The sequence below is a fragment of the Nycticebus coucang genome, chromosome 6 (genome assembly GCF_027406575.1).
Source record: "Nycticebus coucang isolate mNycCou1 chromosome 6, mNycCou1.pri, whole genome shotgun sequence".
Lineage (NCBI taxonomy): Eukaryota > Metazoa > Chordata > Mammalia > Primates > Lorisidae > Nycticebus > Nycticebus coucang.
The window spans coordinates 22,563,376-22,584,952 of NC_069785.1; the positions used below are offsets into that span (position 1 = coordinate 22,563,376).

Here is a 21,577-nt window from a genome sequence, read left to right on the forward strand (position 1 = left end):
TTGTGTTGATTACAACCTACACCCCAGGTTGAAAACTGTTCACCAGCTTGAGTTCACCAATTTCACACCAGATGAAGCTGGTCCTTGATGCTGTGGTTCTAAGTGACTCATCTGTTCCCTGCTAAACAGGATGTGTGGATTTGGATTAAGTTTCTTCTTCTTTTTAATTAGAGCAAAATTCCTGAAGGGGAAATGACTTGTGGTTTTGACTTTCAATTGTGTCACATCACTGAATGTTCTTTCTCTGTGAATAAAAAGAACAAGGTAGACTTCCTGCTTATCACTGTGTGCTGTCCCATTGTTGCAGTCAAATGAGCAGAACTCTAAAATATGGTTGTAAAATGGCAGCCTTGAAGTCTTCTTCCTTCTCTCCCTAGATTACTGCAAATATGTGTGACCTAGTACCACTACAAGTGGTAGAGTGGAAAAAGCAAGGAACTTGGCCTCAGAAGATGGTGGGACCAGAGCTAATATTCCCCCAGAAAATCACTACATTCATCTCAAGCTGTTTCTATCTCTGAAAAATGAGACACATCTCTTTGGATCTAAAATGTCATTGAGGAAGCTGATCAATGAGCTGAATGAGCGAGAGGTCCGGCTTGGGGTGGCAGATAAGGTGTCCTGGCACTCTGAGTACAAGGACAGCGCCTGGATCTTCTTGGGAGGACTTCCTTATGAACTAACCGAAGAGAATATCATCTGTGTGTTCTCACAGGAGTCAGCGAGAGACTTCTGGACCCCAAGAGGACAAAAGCAGCAGAAAATTGGCAAGTGGTTATGTGTGTTCATTGGGTCTAATCCCGCCAGCAGCTGTAAGTACAGCAGCAGTGAGACTGCAAACTGGAAAGGCCTTACCTGTGAGCTGTTCTGATGTTTTTGGACTTGGAACTCAGTTGAACTGCCTTGGGAGAGCTTGGGCAGGAGTGTGGAGAACTTTGGGCATTGTCTAGGGCCCCAGACTGAACCACTGAGCCAGACAGAGATAATAGTGTTCAGCTGTGGGCCGCAGGGAGCCATTGTGAGAGAACTGCCCCCCGCAAGCTCTGCCCTCAGGGTCGCAGAGCAAGGATCGGGTGGGAGGTAGTAATCTAATGACTGAGCAGCCTAAAGGTGGGGACTGAGCCACCTTACAGCCTTTAACCCTCAGGGGCAGAGTGAGACAGGTTTTGGCACACTGGGTAAGTGAATAGCCACTCCAGCAGTGATCCCAGTGACAAGCACTTTCCTGGGAAAGCTTCTGCATAGCCAAGTTTAGAAGTTTAAAGTGCCTTTTAAGAGGGCTGAAGAGAGATTTAGGGTCTGCACACTGCAGGGTTTGAGAAATCAGAAGAATGCCCCAGGAGAATGGAAGCCATACTAGAGAATATTATAAATGAAAATTCCCCAAATATCACCAAAGATTCTGACACACTCATTTCACAGGGATATTGGACCCCAGGTCGCCTCAACTCTAACCAAGCTTCTCCAAGACACATTGTGATGAACCTGTCCAAAGTCAAGACAAAAGAAAAGATTCTTCAAGCTGCCAGGAGTAAGTGCCAGTTGACTTACAGGGGCAAATCCATCAGAGTGACCACAGACTTCTCTAATGAAACTTTCCAAGCAAGAAGACAATGGTCATCTACCTTTAATCTACTTAAACAGAACAATTTTCAGCCCAGAATTCTATATCCTGCTCAGCTAAGCTTTAAAATTGACAGAGAAATCAAATCATTTACTGATATGCAAACATCGAGGAAATTCACCACAACAAGACCAGCTCTACAGGAAATACTTCAACCTGTTCTACACACTGACCAGCACAATGGATCAGCAGCAAAGTAAGAACTCAGAAATTAAAGGACAGAACCTAATCTCCACCCTGATGCAAAAGATAAAACTAAGCAATGGACTCACACAAAGTAAGATGAATAGAATACTACCACACTTATCAGTTATCTCAATAAATCTTAATGGCTTGAATTCCCCACTGAAGAGGCATAGATTGGTTGACTGGATTAAAAAACACAAGCCATCCCCTTGCTGTCTGCAGGAAACACACCTGCCTTCAAAAGACAAATTAAAACTCCAAGGCAAGGGTTGGAAGACAATTTTTCAGGCAAATGGAATTCAGAAGAAAAGAGGAGTTGTGATCTTATTTTCAGATACACATGGGTTCAAAGCAACTAAAGTCAAAAAAGACAAAGATGGTCACTTTATACTGGTCAAGGGAAAATTACAACAAGAAGACATTTCAATTCTAAATATTTACATACCCAATTTAAATGCTTCCAGATTATTGAAACAGACCTTACTCAGTCTGAGCAATATGATATCCGATAATACCATAATAACAGGGGACTTTTAACACTCCTCTTACAGAGCTGGACAGATCTTCTAAACAGAAATTAAATAAAGATATAAGATATTTAAATGAGACCCTAGAACAACTGCACTTGATAGATGCATATAGAACACTCCATCCCAAAGGTAAAGAATATACATTCTTCTCATTGCCCCATGGAACATTCTCCGAAATTGATCATATCCTAGGCCATAAAACAAACCTCAACGGAATCAAAAGAATTGAAATTTTACCTCATATCTTCTCAGACCATAAGGCATTAAAGGTGGAACTCAACTCTAACAAAAACGTTCAACTCCACACAAAGGCATGGAAATTAAACAACCATCTGTTGAATGACAGTTGGGTACAGGAAGAAATAAAACAGAAAATCATTAACTTCCTTGAGCATAACAACAATGAAAATACAAGCTACCGAAACCTGTGGGATACTGGAAAAGCAGTTTTGAGAAAAAAAATTATTGCTTTAGATGCCTATATTCCAAAAACAAAAAGAGAGTATATCAACAAACTCACAAGCCATCTTATGAAATTGGAAAAAGAACAATATAACCCTAAACCCAGTAGAAGAAAAGAAATATCCAAAATCAAATCAGAGATCAATGAAATTGAAAACAAAAGAATCATTCAGAAAATTAATGAAACAAGGAGTTGGTTTTTTGAAAAAATAAATAAAATAGATAAACCTTTGGCCAGAATAACTAGAAATAGAAAAGTAAAATCTCTAGTAACCTCAATCAGAAATGATAAAGGGGAAAAAACAACTGTTCCCACAGAGATACAAGAGATCATCTCTGAATACTACCAGAAACTCCATGCTCATAAATTTGACAATGTGAAGGAAATAGATCGATATTTGGAATCACACCCTCTCCCTAGACTTAGCCAGGAAGAAATAGAGGTCCTGAACAGACCAATTTCAAGCACTGAGATTTAAAAAAAAAAAAAAAAAAAACAATAAAAAAGCTTCCAACCACAAAATGCGCTGGTCCAGATGGCTTCACACCAGAATTCTATCAAACCTTCAAGGAAGAGCTTATTCCTGTACTGAAGAAATTATTCAAAAAATTGAGGAGGAAGGAATCTTCCCCAACACATTCTATGAAGCAAACATCACCCTGATATCAAAAGCAGGAAAAGACCCAACTAAAAAGGAGAATTTCAGACCAATTTCACTCATGAATATAGATGCAAAAACTCTCAACAAAATCCTAGCCGATAGATTACAGCTTATCATCAAAAAAGTCATACATCATGATCAAGTAGGTTTCATCCCAGGGATGCTACGCTGGTTTAACATACGCAAGTCCATAAACATTATCCACCATATTAACAGAGGCAAAAATAAAGACCATATGATCCTCCCAATAGATGCAGAAAAAGCATTCGATAAAACCCAGCATCCTTTTCTAACTAGAACACTAAAGAGCATAGGAATAGGTGGCACATTTCTGAAACTGAATGAAGCTATCTACGACAAACCCACAGCTAATACAAGGTTGTCCTCTGTCACCTTTACTATTCAACATAGTGCTGGAAGTTCTAGCCAATACAATTAGGCAAGACAAGGAAATAAAGGGAATCCAAATGGGAGCAGAGGAGGTCAAACTCTCTGTCTTTGCTGACGACATGATCCTATACTTAGAGAATCCTAAAGATTCAACCACAAGACTCCTGGAAGTCATCAAAAAATATAGTAATGTTTAAAAAATATAGTAATGTTTCAGGATATAAAATCAATGTCCACAAGTCAGTAGCCTTTGTATACACCAATAACAGTCAAGATGAGAAGCTAATCAAAAACACAACTCCCTTCACCATAGTTTCAAAGAAAATGAAATACCTAGCAATATACCTAACAAAGGAGGTGAAGGACTTCTATAAAGAAAATTATGAAATCCTTAGAAAGGAAATAGCAGAGGATAGTAACAAATGGAAGAACATACCATGCTCATGGATGGGAAGAATCAACATTGTTAAAATGTCTATACTTCCCAAAGCAATCAACCTACTCAATGCCATTCCTATTAAAATACCAACATTGGGGGAGGGCAGAGACAAGATGGCTGACTGAAGCCAGCTTTCCACAAAGGCTCCCATCCAGAAGGAGAGTTAAAGGACAGAAATTTAGCAAGTAACCTGGTTGATTAGAGCTGCACCAAAAGAGGTTGAAGAACACACATCAACCCCGCTGAGGCGAGCTGCGACCCCAAGGATACAAACAAAAGGTACAAAATCCATCACATTTGCGGACGGGAGTCTCCTCCCCCATGAGAATGGCTTGGAGTGCCCCTCAAACAAATGAGCAGAGTTCAAAGGTCCTCCCACTATACTCCACAGGAGAGACCCTCTAAAAACTGGACCTACCTCCCCTATTAGGGTACCATGGCACTCTCCTGCCAGGCATAAAAGTGTATAAAACTATATATTCTCTACCTGCAATTCTGAGCTCCCAGCACTCCCCTCCACTCTCACTCTGAGGTCTGGAGCCCTGTCCCCCAGGAGTCCAGATTCTTGGGTGATTTCTCAAGGTGTGGACAGGGCCTGGACTGCAGCTGGTCAGTGCTGATTCTGCGGCACAGGAGTGAGGAGAGGATGGTTGGCTGAGAGGGAACCACGCTTGAGCGGCAGTTCCCCAAGGCGCAGAGCAGCAGCCATTTTTGGCAACAATAGAGCTCACCCCCGGATATTCTGAAGTCACACCCCTGTCTCTCTGGGCAACCAGAGGAGGCGGGGCATCTTTTCAGGTGGCAACCACCGCAGAACAGATCTGGGACAGAAACGCAGACCCCATGAGTAAAGGGTTTGCCTGAGGCGGTACCGGCCTGGGTGGAGCGCGGGGACTAGAAAACACATGCGCAGAGCTGGGAGAATCCCAGGGCGGGGCTGACCCAGAAGACCGCTTTACTGAGCCTAAGATGCACCTGGCCCCCAGGGGACCATTAGCTTAAACAAAGAAGGGCAAGCAGAGGCTAGATCTGACAGGTAACCGTGCTGCAAATACAAAAACCTGCGACTGTACAGCACCACAGACAGGGCCTGAGGCACAGGTTCTGGGAACTCAAAACAGCTTCTCTTCTGCAGTGGAATTTAGCAGGGACAGAAACAAATTCCCACAACGTTGTTCTGTTCTGTCAGTAACATCAATCAGGGGTGGGGCTGGAACTGAGTGAACACCCCCAGCCTCCATCAAGTACCCAAGGTTATCAGGCTTCACCTCCCACTGCTGGATGGAGGCAGAGAGCAGCGGCCTGGCTGAGTAGACATACATTTCCTTGTGATTCAGGCAGGTGCAAAACCCTGGAGTATCTGCTCATTGGAGGCAATTGTCACAGCCCTGAGGGGTTATCAGTGACTGGGTGTGACAGATGTGCAAGGTGGGGAAGGAGGCATCAACCTTCCTAGACTAATCTATTTGCTGGGTGAGTCCTCCTGACTTCACACGGAGGACCAGAGCAAGTCATATTTGAGTTTTCAGCAGACCCCTGAGATCTAGTTGCCAGAGACCTTTTAAACTCTCCCACCTGAGACAGGTGCTGACTGAGACAATTGATTTGGCCCTTTTGAACTGAGCCAATCACCCAAGGGCTATCCAAGTGGTACCCTGGGTGTGTGGTTGTAGGAAGGTTTGATTTTCCTTTTCCAATTGTTGCCTGAGGGTGGCGGGGTGACTAAACTGCTGTATTTCTCCACAGCTGAGACTTCAACCCAGAGACCATCTGAAAACAAGACAGAGCCACTTAGCTTCACCACACCAAACAGGTCCCCAGTTTCTCAGGCCATAGCACTGTACGGGTCCTCAACAAAGCTCCAGGGGAAAAGTCAATTGGTGTAAAATAATCATGAGGCAGAATCAGCAGAAAAACTCTGGTAACACGAATAACCAAAGTAGATCAAGCCCCCCAAGGAAAGATATGGCAGATGTAACTGAAGATCCCATTCATAAACAGCTGGCCAAGATGTCAGAAATCAAATTCAGAGGGCGGCGCCTGTGGCTCAGTCGGTAAGGCGCCGGCCCCATATACCGAGGGTGGCAGGTTCAAACCCAGCCCCAGCCAAACTGCAACCAAAAAATAGCCGGGCATTGTGGCAGGCGCCTGTAGTCCCAGCTACTCGGGAGGCTGAGGCAAGAGAATCGCTTTAGCCCAGGAGTTGGAGGTTGCTGTGAGCTGTGTGAGGCCACGGCACTCTACCAAGGGCCATAAAGTGAGACTCTGTCTCTACAAAAAAAAAAAAAAAAAAAAAAAGAAATCAAATTCAGAAATTGGATTGCAAACAAGATTAATAGAATGGAGGAAAATTTGGAATTAGAAATTTGAGGAGCAATTCAAAAGTCAGAATTAGAGATTCGAGGAGAAATTCAAAAGTTGTCTCAAGAATTCAACGAATTTAAAGACAAAATCACCACAGATTTTGATGTACTGAAGCAAGAATTTACAGCCCTCAAAGATCTGAAAAATACAGTAGAATCCCTCAGTAACAGAGTGAAGCAAGCAGAAGAAAGGATTTCTGACATTGAAGACAAAGCGTTTGAATGCTCCCAAACTCTCATAGAGGAAGAGAAATGGAGAGCAAAAACGGATCATTGTTTCAGAGAGCTCTGGGATAATTTGAAGAAGGCTAATATCCACCTCATTGGAATATCTGAAAGTGAAGAAATGGCTTCGCAAGGCACAGAGACCTTTCTCCATGAAATTATGAAAGAGAATTTTCCAGACATGCCAAGAGATTCTGATTCAGATAGCAGACAGTTTCAGAACCCCAGCACGACTCAACCCCAATAAGACATCCCCCAGGCATATCATTATTAACTTCACTAAAGTTAATATGAAGGAGAAAATTCTAAAAGCAGCCAGACGTAAGAAATCCATTACCTACAAAGGGAAGAATATTAGAATGACTGCAGATCTCTCTGCTGAAACTTTTCAAGCCAGAAGAGGGTGGTCATCAACTTTTAATTTCCTAAAACAAAATAACTTTCAACCCCGGATCCTGTATCCAGCTAAACTGAGTTTCATTTATGATGGAGAAATTAAATACTTTAATGACATTCATAAGTTGAAGAAATTTGCCATAACCAAACCAGCTCTTCAGGATATTCTCACACCGATACTCCATAATGATCAGCCCAATCCTCTACCACAAAAGTAAACTCACTCAGAAACTTTTGTTCAAACTCCAACTTCCACAGTGGCAAAAGGATCAAAAATGTCCACTGGACTTTCGAAAAACTCGAACCCCAAATTTTACCAAACTTCTCAATATTCTCCATTAACGCGAACAGGCTTAAACTGTCCTCTAAAGAGGGGCAGGTTGGCTGACTGGATACAAAAACTCAGGCCAGATATTTGCTGCATACAAGAATCAAATGTTCTGCAGACATCTACAGAACATTTCATCCCAACAAAACTGAATACACATACTTCTCATCAGCCCATGGAACATACTCCAAATCGATCACATCGTAGGTCACAAGTCTAACCTCAGTAAATTTAAAGGAATAGAAATTATTCCTTGCATCTTCTCGGACCACCATGGAATAAAAGTTGAACTCAGTAACGACAGGAATCTGCATACTCATACAAAAAACATGGAAGTTAAATAACCTTATGCTGAATGATAGCTGGGTCAGAGATGATATTAAGAAGGAAATTGCCAAATTTCTGGAACAAAACGACAATGAAGACACAAATTATCAGAACCTCTAGGATACCGCAAAGGCAGTCCTAAGAGGAAAATTTATAGCACTGTAAGCCTTCCTCAAGAAATGGAAAGAGGGGAAGTTAACAACTTAATGGGACATCTCAAGCAACTGGAAAAGGAAGAACATTCCAACCCCAAACCCAGTAGAAGAAAAGAAATAACCAAAATTAGAGCAGAATTAAATGAAATTGAAAACAAAAGAATTATACAACAGATCAATAAATCAAAAAGTTTGTTTTTGAAAAGGTCAATAAAATAGATAAAGCCTTGGCTAACCTAACCAGGAAAATAAGAGTAAAATCTCTAATTTCATCAATCAGAAACGACAAAGATGAAATAACAACAGACTCCTCAGTAATTCAAAAAAATCTTTAATGAATATTACAAGAAACTTTATCCTGAGAAATATAAAAATCTGAAGGAAATTGACCAATACTTGGAAGTACATCACCTTCCAAGACTTAGCCAAAATCAAGTGGAAATGTTGAACAGGCCAATATCAAGTTCTGAAATAGCATCAACCATACAAAATCTCCATAAAAAGAAAAGCCCAGGACTAGACGGCTTCACGTCAGAATTCTACCAAACCTTTAAAGAGGAACTAGTACCTATATTACTCAACCTGTTCCAAAATATAGAAAAAAAAGGAAGACTACCCAACATGTTCTATGAAGCAAACATCACCCTGATCCCCAAACCAGGAAAAGACCCAACAAGAAAAGAAAATTATAGACCAATATCACTAATGAATATAGATGCAAAAATACTCAATAAGATCCTAACAAAGAGAATCCAACAACACATCAAACAAATTATACATCATGACCAAGTCGGTTTTATCCCAGGGTCTCAAGACTGGTTCAATATATGGAAATCTATAAGCATAATTCAGCACATAAACAAATTAAAAAACAAAGACCATATGATTCTCTCAATCAATGCAGAAAAAGCTTTTGATAATATCCAGCATCCCTTTATGATCAGAACAGTTAAGAAAATAGGTTAACAGTTCCTTCTTAAACTGATAGAAGCCATCTACAGCAAACCCACAGCCAATATCGTATTGAATGGAGTTAAATTGAAATAATTTCCACTCAGATCAGGAACCAGACAAGGCTGCCCATTGTCTCCCCTGCTCTTTAACATTGTAATGGAAGGTTTAGCCACCGCAATTAGGGAAGAAAAGGTGATCAAAAGTATCCATATAGGGTCAGAAGAGATCAAACTTTCGCTCTTCGCAGATGATATGATTGTATATCTGGAAAACACCAGGGGTTCTACTACAAAACTCTTAGAAGTGATCAAGGAATACAGCAGCGTCTCAGGTTACAAAATCAACATTCATAAATCGGTAGCCTTTATATATACCAACAATAGTCAAGCTGAAAAAAGAGTTAAAGACTCTGTTCCATTCACAGTAGTGCCAAAGAAGATGAAATATTTGGGAGTTTATCTAACAAAGGATGTGAAAAATCTCTATAAAGAGAACCATGAAACTCTAAGAAAAGAAATAGCTGAAAATGTTAACAAATGAAAAAACATACCATGCTCATGGCTGGGAAGAATCAACATTGTTAAAATGTCCATACTACCCAAAGAAATATACAATTTTAATGCAATCCCTATTAAAGCTCCACTGTCATACTTTAAAGATCTTGAAAAAATAATACTTTATTTTATATGGAATCAGAAAAAAACCTCGAATAGCCAAGACATTACTCAGAAGTAAAAACAAAACAGGAGGAATCATGCTACCAGACCTCAGACTATACTATCAATCGATAGTGATCAAAACAGCATGGTTCTGGCACTAAAACAGAGAGGTAGATGTATGGAACAGAATAGAGAACCAAGAGATGAACCCAGCTACTTACCATTATTTGTTCTTTGACAAGCCAATTAAAAACATTCAGTGGGAAAAAGATTCCCTATTTAACCAATGGTGCTGGGTGAACTGGCTGGCAACCAGCAGAAGACTGAAACTGGACCCACACCTTTCACCATTAACTAAGATAGACTCTCACTGGATTAAAGATTTAAACTTAAGACATGAAACTATAAAAATACTAGAAGAGAGTGCAGGGAAAACCCTTGAAGAAATCGGTATGGGTGAGTATTTTATGAGGAAGACCCCCCCTGGCAAATAAAGCAGCTTCAAAAATACACTACTGGGACCTGATCAAACTAAAAAGCTTCTGCACAGCCAAGAACATAGTAAGTAAAGAAAGCAAACAGCCCTCAGAATGGGAGAAGCTATTTGCAGGTTATGTCTGCAAAGGTTTAATAACAAAGAGAACTCAAACGTATAAGCAAGAAAAGAATCCACAGAGAACTCAAACGTATAAGCAAGAAATCCATAGAGAACTCAAACGTATAAGCAAGAAAAGAACAAGTGATCCCATCGCAGGCTGGGCAAGGGAGTCGAAGAGAAACATCTCTGAAGAAGACAGGCACACGGCCTACAGACACATTAAACAATGCTCATCATCCTTAATCATCAGAGAAATGCAAATCAAAACTACTTTGAGATATCATCTAACTCCAGTAAGATTAGCCCATATCACAAAATCCCAAGACCAGAGATGTTGGCGTGGATGTGGAGAAAAGGGAGCACTTCTACACTGCTAGTGGGAATGCAAATTAATACATTCCTTTTGGAAAGATGTTTGGAGAACACTTAGAGATCTAAAAATAGACCTGCCATTCAATCCTGTAATTCCTCTACTAGGTATATACCCAGAAGACCAAAAATCACAATATAACAAAGATATTTGTACCAGAATGTTTATTGCAGCCCAAGTCATAATTGCTAAGTCATGGAAAAAACCCAAGTGCCCATCAATCCACGAATACATTAATAAATTGTGGTATATGTACACCATGGAATATTATGCAGCCTTAAAGAAAGATGGAGACTTTACCTCTTTCATGTTTACATGGATGGAGCTGGAAAAGTATTCTTCTTAGTAAAGTATCTCAAGAATGTAAGAAAAAGTATCCAATATACTCAGCCCTACTATGAAACTAATGTATGGCTTTCATATGAAAGCTATAACCCAGTTATAACCTATGAATATGGGGAAGCAGGCGAGGGAGGGGAGGAAGTGGGGAGGTTGGGCAGAAGGAGGGTGATTGGTGGGATTACACCTGCAGTGCATCTCTACAAGGGTACATGTGAAACTTAGTAAATGTAGAATATAAATGTCTTAACACAATAACTAAGAAAATGCCAGGAAGGCTATGTTAACCAGTGTGATGAAAATGTGTTAAACGGTCTATAAAACCAAGGTATGGTGCCCCATGATCGCATTAATGTACACAGCTATGATTTAATAAAAAAAAAAAAAAAGAAAGAAAGAAAGAAACCCTGAAAAAAAATAAATACCAACATTGTACTTTCAAGGTTTGGAAAAAATGATTCTGCATTTTGTATGGAACCAGAAAAAAAAACCTGTAGCTACGGCAGTTCTCAGAAATAAAAATAAAGCTGGGGGCATCACCATACCAGATTTTAGTCTGTACTACAAAGCCATAGTGGTCAAGACAGCATGGTACTGGCACAAAAATAGAGACACAGACACTTGGAATCCAACAGAAAATCAGGAAATGAAACTAACATCTTACAACCACCTAATCTTTGATAAACCAAACAAGAACATACCTTGGGGGAAAGATTCCCTTTTCTGTAAATGGTGCTGGGAGAACTGGATATCCACATGTAAAAGACTGAAACTGGACCCACACCTTTCTCCACTCACAAAAATTGATTCAAGATGGATAAAGGACTTAAATTTAAGGCATGAAACAATAAAAATCATCAAAGAAAGCATAGGAAAATCACTGGAAGATATTGGCCAGGGGAAAGACTTCATGAAGAAGACTGCCAGGGCAATTGCCAACAGCAACAAAAATAAACAAATGGGACGTCATTAAACTGAAAAACTTTTGTACAGCTAAGGAGACAACAACCAAAGCAAATAGACAACCTACACAATGGGAAAGGATATTTGCATATTTTGGATCAGACAAAAGCTTGGTAAGTAGGATCTATAGAGAACTCATATTAATCCACATGAAAAAAGCCAACAATCCCATATATCAATGGGCAAGAGACAAGAATAGAACCTTCTCTAAAGAAGACAGAGGAATGGCTAACAAACATCTGAAAAATGTTCATCATCCCTATCTATTAGAGAAATGCAAATCAAAACTATCCTGAGATACCATGTAATCCCAGTGAGAATGGCCCACATCAAAAATCTCAAAACTGGCTGGGCGCCTGTGGCTCAGGCCGCTGAGGCGCCAGGCACTTACACCTGAGCTGGCGGGTTGGAATCCAGCCTGGACCTGCCAAACAACAATGATGGCTGCAACCAAAAATTAGCTGGAGTTGTGGCGGCGGGCACCTGTAGTCCCAGCTACTTGGGAGGCGGAGGCAGGAGACTCTCTTGAGCCCTGGAGTTGGAGGTTGCTGTGAGCTGTGATGCCACAGCACTCTACCAGGGTTACAGCTTGAGGCTCTGTCTCAAAAAAAAAAAAAAAAAAAAAAATCCCAAAACTGCAGATGCTGGTGTGGATGTGGAGAGAAGGGAACACTTTTACACTGCTGGTGGAAATGTAAACTAATACAACCTTTTTGGAAGGAAGTATGGAGAAACTTCAAAGCACTCAAGCTAGACCTCCCATTTGATCCTGCAATCCCATTACTGGGCATCTATACAGAAGGAAACAAATCCTTTTATCATAAGGACACTTGCACTAGACTGTTTATTGCAGCTCAAATTACAATTTCCAAAATGTGGAAATAGCCTAAATGCCCACCAACCCAGGAATGGATTATGTATGTATGTATGGCTGTGGTATATGTACACCGTGGAATACTATTCAGCCATTAAAAAAAATGGAGACTTTACATCCTTCGGTATCAACCTGGATGGAAGTGGAAGACATTATTCTTAGTAAAGCATCACAAGAATGGAGAAGCATGAATCCTATGTACTCAATTTTGATATGAGGACAATTAATGACAATTAAGGTCATGGTGGGGCTGGGGGTGGGGGGAAGGAGAGAGCAGAAAGAGAGGGAGGGTGGAGAAAGGAAGAGCAGAGAGAGGGAAGGAGGGAGGGGTCTGGGGCCCTGGTGTGTGCCACACCTTTGGGGGGCAAGACAGGATTACAAGAGGGACTTTGCCTAACAAATGCAATCAGTGTAATCTGGTTTATTGTACCCTCAATGAATCCCCAACAAAAAAAAAAATGCAAAAAATAATTAATTAAATAAAATGTCGTTGATTTAAGATGCACTATAGTTTTTCATATGCTAAGAAAAGGTATTCATTTTAGTGTACTCTTAATGAAAATAATTGAAATTATAATGTTTGATTATGAGTCTGAGTATTCCAGAATATAAAAATATAAGTTATTTCTTATTAAAAATATGATAAGCTGAGAAAAAGACTTTTAGAAAATGTCTCCTAGGACAAATTTTTAAACAATGCCTATTAAGGCTCAACTTTTTTCTCAAATGAATCAAGATTTAAACGGGTACTTAACTAAATAGACACGTACTCCGTAAGTTTCATATACGACTTGCAAAAAATGTGATAAAGAACACTACTCACCCTAAAAAAGGGATTGAAAATTCATATCTACTTAACTAAGGGTAGATAAGAGTAGAAATGTTTTTGTCAAAACGCAAATATGGGATCTTAAATATTTTTTAATTCAGCAGAAGCCAATAGTGTTTAATGCTGCAAATGTATAGTATAAAGATATGAAATGTGATTAAAAAGACATATGTGAACTGGATAAACACGTTCAGTTAGTGATGTACGAAATGTAGATGGGGAGGTGCTGGATGAAGGAATTAGAAATATGAGGAAAAGAGTACAAAGGATAAGAGTTTGAAGAAAAAAAGAACTGTGTTAACAGAAAATGAGAGAACAGGGTAAGGAAACCCAGGGCTTTCAATGTGGACACCTCAGCACTGTCCTACTAAATGAGGCTTTCAATAAATAAATGTATAGCCTCACAGAAAACAGCATTCAAAATATCCAGAAAAGAAGCACCAGCCGATGTTCAGAGTTAAGCGGGGAGGTGAGGAAGGGCTGCTTTTGCTTATCCAAATTGTTACCACATAAGACAGCGTAACAAAGGGTAGAAGGGTCTGGGGGCGGCAGGGCCTAGGGAACACGCCGGCTCCGGGCTCCCGCAGCGAAGAGCCAGACCAGGCGAGAGGAGGCTGTGCTCCCCCAGTCTACCTACCGCGTGAAGGGAGGTGGGGACCAAGGAGGGTAATAGAGCCCCAAGAGCACCGCATCAACTACGATGTGCGACACCGTTTGGACTTCTGTGACAATTCGAGTATAATAAGACATCTTCAAAACAAGCAAAGAAATTTGAATGTAGACTATTAGGTGATCATTAAGGAATTACCTCAACTTTTCTAGACGTGATAATGGCTGCCTGATTACTTTTTTTTTTTTTTAATGTACTAATGATAGTAAGTGTAAGTGGTGAAACGACCTCCTTTAAAGCTGTCACGTCGATCCTGAGCCGGCCCTCTTCGCGCCGCAGCAGCCACACTGACATGGCGTCTCCCCCTTGCCCCAGAGCCCTCGACGGCTTCGCGCGCTCAGACGCGACCACAGCGCAAGCGGCTCCCGGCGTGCTCCGCGGGCTGCGGCCAGAGAACTCACAGCTCCGGGTCTGGGTCCCACTGTGGGGCCGCGTACCCAAGGTGCCCTGGGCGCTAATTTGCATGTCCCAAACACAGGTTAAATTTACAGGTCAGTCGCGGCCAACTGAGATCAGAACAACTAATATGTGAGATTCGTGATGTGGTTCATTGCATCAACTGTCCCTAAAGACTCCGAAGAGAATGGGAACGTGCAGCTATGTCACCATAAGTGTAAGAGTCAAGGGACTACTGAGCTTTATATAGGCTGTGGGCCAACGTTAAACCGTGCTCGCTTCGGCAGCACATATACTAAAATTGGAACGATACAGAGAAGATTAGCATGGCCCCTGCGCAAGGATGACACGCAAATTCGTGAAGCGTTCCATATTTTTGTGGAGATAAAGGGTCATTCGACAATAGCCCTTCTGTTTGGAGACTTGGACCAACATCAGTCTTCGCAGTTTCCTACTCTCAGCGGCTACTGCGTGGACCCCTGCGCAGCTGTGTGGGCTTATCCTTGGTCTTGTACCCAAGCAGGCCACCCAGCATGAACAAAATTGCCTAGGTAGTACTTGTATTTACATCCAGATTTTGATTAAAATGTGCTTTTATAGCCGGGCGTGGTGGCAAGCGCCTGTAGTCCCAGCTACTAAGAGGCGGAGGCAGGAGGATCTTTAGAGCCCAAGAGTTTGAGGATGCTGTGCGCTATGCCACGACACTCTACCCTGGGCGTCATAAAACAATAAAATGAAATCTGCTTTTAACCTAAATAAAATCACCCATCACGGAATCTGTCCAATTTTTGTAAACCAACATTTCTGAGTTCTCCTTAGAGACTATATGACAACAACACCTAGCGAAAACAGATTTTAATGGACTTGGTTAGTCTTGCCAGTATTGAATTGGTCCTGCAGGTCTAAAATCCCTAGGCATAAGGTAAGTTAACCTTATCAGGTAGCACTGGCCCTTGTTAACTGTCCCCGCCTTTGTGCAGCTGGCAAACTGAGAGGTGAAGGAAAATCTAAAAACAGCACAAAGTAGGTGCAAGAAGTGATCGCACATGTTTCGTTCCTTATAGTAAGGACTCGTTAATTTAGCAATGGTTTAGGAAGCATTCATCAGCATTTCAGGTGGTCGTCTAGTGAACAAACACCAAACTACCTGGGCCTCTGGAGTTAGTGTTAAGGGAGACAATATCGTAAGTCAGTTTCAGATTTTTAAATTCAATAAAGAAGGCACAGATGATATTTTTACATTTCCGAGCAACATATTTGTACACATTACTTACCTTAACTCTGATGTTTTACACGCATATTTTTCAGTGAACATCACAATTGCAATATTAAGTGAGACCCATCTTTTTCTCAGCAAATAACGAGACGACCTTCCTCAGGACCGAGGAGAAAAAAATATGGAACGCTTCACGAATTTGCGTGTCATCCTTGCGCAGGGGCCATGCTAATCTTCTCTGTATCGTTCCAATTTTAGTATATGTGCTGCCGAAGCGAGCACGATTGTGCTACCGCCCACAGCCTATATAAGGTTCAGTGGCCTCTCTCCTCTATAGTTACGGTGACCCAGAGGTGTAATTCCCCCTCTATTACACAAACTTTAGGGACTTTTGGTACAATGAACCCACATCACGAATCTTGTATGTTTGTTGCTCGGATCGCCGGGCACCCGGCCTCGATTAACCCGTGGAGTTAACCTGTTGGGTGGGACATGCAAATTAGCACCCGGGGCACCTTGGGTACCGGGCCGCCCCAGGCCCGGGGCTGTAAGTTGTTCCGACGCAGAGCTCCGCTCGGAGAGCACGCCGGGAGCTTCTCCGTTGTCCTTCTCCTGCGGAGCAATGAGACCTTGCTGGTCCCAAGCAGGTGATGTCTCTCCGAGGTCCTCTGAGAGCTGGGGAAATGACTGGCCTGCTAAATCACCAGGGGCCTGGGTCGAGCAGGGGTCCTGCCAGAAAAATATGGAACATGTCGCTAGTATTTCATTCACCCTTCACATTGGGGCCTTCTGCCAGAAAGTGTTGCTCAAGTGAGCCTAGAGTTCAGCCGTCCGGGCCATTCTTTCCAAAGACTCGACCACTCAGTTCACCTAGTTCTGGAACAGTCGACACCACACTCTCAAGTTCACCCAGGCTCCCCATTCATCACCGCGAGTGTCTGGGGCCATTATCAGGGACCCACGAGTTTGGCCTGGACGGCCACGCCCCTGGTCTTCCCAGTTTCCCCCAGGTAATTCGGAGCCTGTGTGCGTTCTGCGCACGCGCCACAGAGCGGGGCGGAGGAGCCCGGACAGGGGCCACCCCCTTCACAGGCGCGCCTACTCCTCGGACTGAGGGACAAGCTGAAACCTACACTTTGGGCCTGAGAGGCTGGTTTGAGGAATTGCACTTAGGGTTGAGGTAGAGCATCACTCTCGCACTTCTTTATTACTCCGCAGCACTCGCACCTTACCCTGTTATGATACAACGTGCAGGAAACCAACTTGCAAGAAATACTCCCTTAGTGTTAAATGTTTTAATTTTAACTACAGCAGCAATCATGTTGTTCAGGTTACATCCTGAGCGTTATGAAATGAGAGCCAAAGCTCAATGACTCTGGTATTGATGTGGTTACAGTTCTAAATGTAAGTGAAGGGCAAATATTTGCCTGGTTGTGTTAAAATGGCACTTTCATAAGGAATACAAAATATTTATAAAATAACTGGAGTTTTGCTTCTTTTTCCCCTTCCTATGGTGTCCTATCCCTTCCTGTGACTCAATGTTTTTAAGTAAAAACCTGCTAAAAGAGCCGGGCACTGTGGCATAAGCTTGTAATCCTAGCAGTCTGGGAGGCTGAAGTGGGTGGGAGGCTGACTGCTTGAGCTCAGGAGTTGGAGACCAGCCTGAGCAAGAGAGAGACCCCTTCTGTACTAAAAATAGAAAAACTAGTCCTGGTGGTGGCCAGCAGCCCTATTTGGGAGGCTGAGGCAGGAGGATCCCTTCAGCACATGAGTTTGAGGTTGCCACGAGGTATGAGGCCACTACATTACTCAGGGCAACAGAATGAAACTCTCAAAAAAATTATATTAAATTAAAAATTTTAAACCTGCTAAAAATCAGTAATTTTGAGAAAATTTTACACTAGTACCCATTTTTCTAATGTACCAAAAGAAAATAATGTGAAATCATGTGAGTTTCTGGTATATCCAAGATCTAAACAAAGAAAGAAACAGAAAGCCCTTAAAGATTATTGCTAAGCCTATCTGTGTTTATAGTTATAATACATTTCTTTCCAGTTTTTGAAAAATAATGAAAACACCATGTTCTCTCCCCCTGTAAAAAAAAAAAAATTAGGCAAAAATGACATTCCTATTGCATTAAATTGCCCAATTACAAATAAAATATGCTTTGATAGATTTCTTCTAATGGCCTGTCTTTCCGATAAGCTATTTCTGGCTTTCTGACTTCAAAGCTATCAAGAAGTAGTAAACTGATGTTCAATTTTATGATTTGAAGAACTATATCAAAATTTTTTCATGTTCTCTCTTTAAGATCTTACGACTAAACAGCCTATTAAAGGAGACATGGTTAGAAGAATCTATAGTTGGAAGGATGGTCAGAGTTGCAGTGTGGTGAACTTAATGTCCCTATAGGCTGTGTGCTCTTTCAGAGTTAGGCTATACTCTTGAATGACCACTTAGTAATTTTTTTTTTTTTGAGACAGAATTTCACTTTGTCACCCTTGGTAGAGGGCTACGGCGTCATAGCTCACAGCAACCTCAAACTCTTGGACTCAGGTGATTCCCTTGCCTCAGCCTCTCAAGTATCTGGGACTACAGGCACCCACCACAACTCCCAGCTATTTTGTAGAGAAGAGGTCTTGTTCTGGCTCAGGCTGGTCTCGAACCTGTAAGCTCAGGCAATCCACTTGCCTTGGCCTCCCTACTTAGTAAATTTTTATATTCAGAAAAGAAGGAAAAGGTTTACCACATACAGAAAAAAAATTTTTTTTGAAGATTGGCAGGAGATCAAATACACTGAGAGAAAAACCTTTATAAAAATTTTTGAATTATCAGGTAAGTATAAAAATTGCAAGAAAAGTTAGTTTTAGAATCATAGCAATACTAAACAATGTAATCTTAGAAGAGATAGGGCAGAATTTCTCATGGGTGATTTATATATGACTGCTTTTAAAGCATACAATTCTCCCTAGACCTCCAGTGTTACTTAAAATTACTTCTCTTGTTCTTTAAGTATATATAAACATAAAACTGGGTATGAGCTCCTTTTTCTTATAGCTGTTATGCAACTCTAAAACCAAAGCGTATTTACAAATTAAACACAAAGCTACAAATCAATAAAATTCAAATTAGCAACATTAATTTATTATAGTAGATGATGTTTTTGGCTGAAACAAAATCAACATTGTTGAGTTTGCTAGTGGAAAGATGTGGCCAGAGGGCTTAGCACATAATATCAATAGATGGGATCTGAGAGTCTATGAAATATGGTAGGTAGTTTAAGAAACCTCATACTTAACACTGCCAGTGAGCAATCTTTTATTGCCAATATATTACTTGATGACTCTTTAAAGCTATCTTATTAGTTCAACATAGAGTTGAACATAGAGTTCAACATAGAGTTAGCTTAATAATATAATTGAAACCACCACTAGATATATATCCAGTCCAATTTTGCTAAAATTTGGAGGAGAAAAGATTACCTGAAAGAAGTTCTAAATTCTTACGAATATTTTTAAAGCTATTTTTTTTTTTTAGTTTCAGCCCTGACTTCATAGACTAGTAAATGTAAAGAAGGAATAAGTCTCATTGTGTTTTATTTATATCTGCTTGGGATTCTATTTGGCCAATATTCCAACAATTGTTGGCAAGAGAGAAAGAAAAGGATTAACAGAGAGAATCTATGTATTTAAAAATTCCCTCTCACCCCCAAAACAAGGCAGACAGGTTCCTATATTGAAATAAGTCTAACAAAGGCATCAGATGCCTTGTGATTTTTCGCACAGACTCAGCACTGCATCTACCATAAATGAGGTTTAACAGTGCAGACTTTCTTTTTTTTTTTTGTAGAGACAGAGTCTCACTTTATGGCCCTCAGTAGAGTGCCATGGCCTCACACAGGAACCTCCAACTCCTGGGCTTAAGCAATTCTCTTGCCTCAGCCTCCTGAGTAGCTGGGACTACAGGCGCCCACTACAGACAGTGCAGACTTTCAAAAATGGGATTAGTAGGAGTAGGGCGCCGGTCCCATATGCCGGAGGTGGTGGGTTCAAACCCAGCCCCGGCCAAAAACCAAAAAAAAAAAAATGGGATTAGTAGGTGCTGAAAGGGACTCATTTATACCACTTCAAAATTAATCCTCAATTAAATTTTAATATTATTGTTTTCATTTTAGAATATTCGAATTACTGTTACACCTTTACTTATACAACATGTCCTGAAAGTATTTGGCTTTCACTTGGTCCAAATGCACCACGTACATTATTCAGTCTACCTTTGTTCATTTCTCATTAGCCCCTACAAAGTAGTACATTACTTGGTTGCATGTTATTTTCATGACAAAATCAAAGTATTGATTTATTTAGAACATAAGAAACTAAGGTCTTGGCTATTGAAAATGTTACTTATGTATGTTATCACAAGGAAAAAGAAATTCTGCCTTCATTGACAAATAATTCAATGTACTATTGTAGAAGACACCAGTCATTGCTGTCACTTAGATAGTAGGACATGCCAACCTGACAGCAGCCAGTTACAAACACTGTCACACTGACAGTCCTTTAGCTCAGTTAGATGACATGGCAAACATAGTGCAGGTTCATATTGAAATCTCAGGGCAATGCTTAGTTTTAAAGCAAATATCCAGATGTGTTAGCTTTGGCTTATTTTAGTATTTTAATATTAATTTTAATATTAAAATTTAATATTCATCTATATTAAAATTTTTTTTCTGTAAAAATTCCTCTGGAAAATGCTCTGACCTCTCAGAATCTGTCTGAACAGGGTCTAGATCCTGAGAAACGCTGTATAGGCTGATAATAGAAAAATCTAATTCCTAAAGTTTGTGTATTTTATTGTTAAAATGCCTATACCACCCAAAGCAATCTACAGATTTAATGCAATCTTATTAAAATACCAACATCATACTTTGAAGATCTTGAGAAAATAGTTCTATATTTCATATGGAACCAGAAGAAAAACCCAAAGAGCCAATGCAATTCTAGGAAATAAGAACAAATCTTGAGACATCACATTACCAGACTTCAGTTTATACTACAAGTCTGGTTTGGCATAAAAATAGAGACACAGATCATAGAACAGAACAGAGAAACTAGAGATGAAATCAGCCTTATATCGCCATCTGATCTTAAATAAAGCAAACAAAAGCACACACTGGGGAAAGAATCCCTACTTAACAAGTGGTGCTGGGAGAACTGGTTATTCACATGCAAAAGACTGAAACTGGACCCTCACCTCTCACCATTTAGAAAAATTAACTCACGGGCGGCGCCTGTGGCTCAGTGAGTAAGGCGCCGGCCCCATATGCCGAGGGTGGTGGGTTCAAACCCGGCCCCGGCCAAACTGCAACAACAAAAAAATAGCCGAGCGTTGTGGCGGGTGCCTGTAGTCCCAGCTGCTCAGGAGGCTGAGGCAAGAGAATCACATAAGCCCGAGAGCTGGAGGTTGCTGTGAGCCGTGTGACGCCACGGCACTCTACCGAGGGCAGTAAAGTGAGACTCTGTCTCCACAAAAAAAAAAAAAAAAAGACAATAAAAAATAAAAGAAAAATTAACTCACTGTGGATAAAAGATTTAAATCTAAGACACAAAACTGTAAAAAACT

At 40.9% G+C, this 21,577-nt stretch overlaps 1 protein-coding gene and 2 non-coding genes across 3 annotated transcripts in view; 1 reads left to right on the forward strand and 2 right to left on the reverse strand.

Moving 5' to 3' along the window:
* Window positions 1-16,107, reverse strand: part of AKAP6 (A-kinase anchoring protein 6) — a 603,334-nt gene extending 587,227 nt beyond the window's left edge. Inside the window, exon 1 of the mRNA XM_053594741.1 lies at window positions 16,014-16,107. The gene's annotated coding sequence lies outside the window, so the exon portion shown is untranslated. The remainder of the gene's footprint in view (window positions 1-16,013) is intronic.
* LOC128589304 (U6 spliceosomal RNA) lies at window positions 15,011-15,117 on the forward strand. Its single transcript, XR_008380899.1, has one exon. It is a non-coding gene; the product is annotated as a U6 spliceosomal RNA (small nuclear RNA).
* Window positions 16,108-16,130: 23 nt separating the features above from the next.
* LOC128589305 (U6 spliceosomal RNA) lies at window positions 16,131-16,237 on the reverse strand. The gene has a single exon (XR_008380900.1). It is a non-coding gene; the product is annotated as a U6 spliceosomal RNA (small nuclear RNA).
* Window positions 16,238-21,577: the final 5,340 nt, after the last annotated feature.